Source organism: Trachypithecus francoisi, unplaced genomic scaffold, assembly GCF_009764315.1.
Source record: "Trachypithecus francoisi isolate TF-2019V2 unplaced genomic scaffold, Tfra_2.0 Lachesis_group4, whole genome shotgun sequence".
NCBI classification, from domain to species: Eukaryota; Metazoa; Chordata; class Mammalia; order Primates; family Cercopithecidae; genus Trachypithecus; species Trachypithecus francoisi.
The window spans coordinates 141,127,720-141,131,719 of NW_022681469.1; the positions used below are offsets into that span (position 1 = coordinate 141,127,720).

General features: G+C 40.0%; 1 pseudogene; it reads right to left on the bottom strand.

Moving 5' to 3' along the window:
* Nucleotides 1-3,410: 3,410 nt before the first annotated feature.
* Nucleotides 3,411-3,476, bottom strand: LOC117073850 (annotated as a pseudogene).
* Between the last annotated feature and the right edge of the window lie 524 nt (nucleotides 3,477-4,000).

Consider the following 4,000-nt stretch of genomic DNA (forward strand, 5'->3'; position numbering starts at 1 on the left):
GCAGTGTACAGTAGCAGCAGCAGTACTGCTCTTTACAAAGCAGGGCTACCTGCTAGGCAAGGTGCCCAGAAGAGCAGCTCACAGCCAGTACAGCAGTCATATTTATACCCACTTTTAATTACATGCAAATTAAGGAGTAGTTTATGTAGAAATTTCTAGGGAAAGGGTGGTAACTTCTGGGTGTTGCTGTGGTAATGGTAAACTGACAAGGCACACTCGTGCGCATGTCTTATGGAAAAGTGCTTCTGCCCCAGACTTGTTTTAACTAGTCCTCAATTTGGTCTGGTGTCCAGGGCCCGAATCTGGAGTTGTCTCCCACCCGCTACCTCGCTATCACAAGAAGGAAAAAAGCTTAGTTCCAGGGAAGCTGAGTTTTATTGCAGCCCTCCAAGTAAGCCATCCACTCCTGCTCAAACAGCTCTCCTTCTAGCTAATTATCGAAACAGCTAAATTTAGTCTAACTGAACACTTCTAGGCAATTCTTCTTAATGTATCACAGTGAATGGTATTTTGTGAGGTTTCACTTCAAACTTTACTTATTCTTGTGTCAAATTTTAATCTACAAAAGTAGGAATATAGACTTTAATATGGTAACTCTACTACATCTCTCCAATAGCACTCGCAAGAAATTGCTCTTCTGAATAATTCAAGAGGCTCTACTCTGGGGAATGTCCCATGCACTGCCCACTTTGTGGTTTTCCTGCTGTATATTATTTGCTCAGTGTCTTCCAGGGTCTACTGAAGGAATTTAGTGGCTTTGAACATTCAGACAAGCAATACATATTTAACCAGCAAACTAAGAAGTAAAAATTCTCAGCAAGAGGAAAAGAGGAAATATTAATAATAACTTCCAGAAAAATACCAGAAACCAGCAACCAGAAACAGTGCAATTGTTATATGGATGGAATATAAAATTCCTCAAGGGAAGGGATAGGTTTTGTTCATCTTTGGGATGTCAGAAGTTGACCAGGTGCCTGAGGTAAAATAGATTTCTAATAAATTTTGGAGGCATAAATTAAATTAATTGGATAATTTTTTATTTATGCTATGAATTCAGAATTGGAAACATTTGCATAATATTTTGGATAACATGTCCTAGGAATCTACATTAATCCTATAAACAAATAGCCTAAACAAGATCGCTGAAATATTACACTGGGGCAAGAGAAGGAGGTGGTAAAAAGGGCACAGATTTAAAACTGGGTAACTGTGTGATACCCTAGGTCCACTCCTTCTTGTTATGTTCAAACCAAGGAGAGGGAGGATTGGCAGAGCCATCCAAACCAGGTTCTCCACGTGGACAGTCTAAGTGTGATTATACCTTGTGACCCAAGGCCAAAACCAATGCTTAGCCAAAAAAAGTGGAGCCAGGGAAATTCTAGGTAAATTTGCAGTAAAAAAATATATATATATTTTGGAGGAACTGTCCTATGATGGGAGCAAATGAACATCATTTTAGTATTAAGTTGAACTGAAAAAGACTACAGCCTTTTTATCGTATCATGCTGTATCTATTCTGGAATCACAGACATAATGGATGATGTTTGAGCACACATGACTTCAGGCAAGTTGTCCCATTTCCTCAGTTTCTACCATGTACAAAATGGGGCTGATTACAGTCATTCTTTTATAGGTGGTTGGGAAGATTAAATGCACTGAGATGCATGACATATGTAAAAAATGCTTGGCTGACCATAAATTATTGTAAAATATAATTCATTAATTAAGGCCTGTGGCATTTCAGACCACTTTCTGCTACTACCAGTGGATATGACTTACTCCTTTGTTAGAGAGATTTTTGAGTGTGAGTTTTCTTTCATTCCCAAATCCCATTTTCTATAATTATGAGATATTTTTGTTTTTACCACTATTTTCTTTTTTTTTTTTTTGAGACGGAGTCTTGCTCTGCCACCCAGGCTGGAGTGCAGTGGCCGGATCTCAGCTCACTGCAAGCTCCGCCTCCCGAGTTTACGCCATTCTCCTGCCTCAGCCTCCCGAGTAGCTGGGACTACAGGCGCCCGCCTCATCGCCCGGCTGGTTTTTTGTATTTTTAAGTAGAGACGGGGTTTCACCGTGTTAGCCAGGATGGTCTCGATCTCCTGACCTCGTGATCCGCCCGTCTCGGCCTCCCAAAGTGCTGGGATTACAGGCTTGAGCCACCGCGCCCGGCCACCACTATTTTCAATTATAGTGTGGATACCTGTTGTCATCTTTTCATAATGAAATTTTACTGGTCTACTTATGCAATAAAGTCTATTTGATATTTTCCATTCTCAGAGCTTGTTCTAAGTTTGGGACATTTTTACATACTGAGGTTTACACTATGCTTTCATAGGATGTTTGAAGTCATATTAATATTACCTGCAGTCATTTATGATTGCTTTTGAAAAGGAAGGCAATTTGGCAGTTAACAAGGGACATTGATGAAGAAAACTTTCCACACTGCTCAAAGAGGATGAGTCAGTATCTGTTGCCCTTTTTCACCACAGATGTTCCTGTTTGTTCGAAAAAGTAGTTTGTATTAGCACAGCCCTCAGAAAAACCTACAGTTTGTGGCAGACACTGCTATTGACTACAATGCTCCCTTCTTTACCAATAGGACCAGGATTTCACTCATCAACTGGCCTAGATTAAGGAGAAAGAAATCTACATTTCTGAACCTGGTAATGTCTGAGCATAATCATGGAAGAAAAAGCTGGCCTATGAGCTTGAGTCATTCAACAAATATTTCTGAGTTCTTACAAGGTGCTAGATACTCTTTACATGCTGAATGAGATAGCAAAACTAAGTCTGCTTGGGATAATTGGGAAATTCTCGCTTTATTCCTGTAGGCACCCCCTGCTTTTCACTATCACTTTTTTCTTTTTGTTGGAAGGGTGGATATTATGGCTGGAGCTGCAGCAGCCATCATGCCAACATGAGGGAAACGCTAATGGAATTGCAGAGACTTTGGCCTTGGCCTTGTGATTCAGCCCTGGATGAGTTGTCTCCACATTGCTTATCATACAAGAGAAAAACCAATCTATATCTTTTATTGAAAACCATGACAGGGAAGGAACGATTGCCTTTGGCCGGGCGCGGTGGCTCAAGCCTGTAATCCCAGCACTTTGGGAGGCCGAGACGGGCGGATCACGACGTCAGGAGATCGAGACCATCCTGGCTAACAGTGAAACCCCATCTCTACTAAAAAATACAAAAAAACGAGCTGGGCGAGGTGGCGGGCGCCTGTAGTCCCAGCTACTCGGGAGGCTGAAGCAGGAGAATGGCGTAAACCCGGGAGGCGGAGCTTGCAGTGAGCTGAGATCCGGCCACTGCACTCCAGCCCGGGCGACAGAGCGAGACTCCGTCTCAAAAAAAAAAAAAAAAAAAAAAGAAAACCATGATTATATAAGTTATATTTTTTTATTTTTAGGGGCTTTCCAGCAAAAAAAAGACAGAAAGACCACTAACCAAATTCTAAAAGAGCTGTAACACTAATGTAGGTATTATTTTTAATAAGCAGAACAAAAAATTCTTAAACTGATTTCTGTTTCTTTCACATACTTTTAGGAGCCTTTTATTTACATTGAATAAACACTGTGCCCAGCCTTATGATAATAACTGGGATGCAGGAAATTTGAAAAAGCCCATGTCTTTGAAAAGCAGGATAAAATATACATTATGGAATAACAAAACAGAGATTTAGAAAAGAATTCCAGAGTATTTTAAAATATGCTTGTTTTATCAGTGAGTACATTGAGACTCACAGGGACTGGATGACTTAAAATCAAACTGCTTCTTAGCAGCAGAATATAATGTAATTCAGTTTTGGTGACACCTACTCCAGTGTTATTTTCAAAAATCCACACAAACAACCTGAATTACAAAGAAAACGGCAAAAAGGAATTCAACTTGTATGTCTATGCCCTTTAGAATAAGTTTTGAGGATGTTATTTCTGCATAGTTATTATGCTATTATTACATGTTTCATTGTTCAGAACATTTGGAAAACACTGTAATA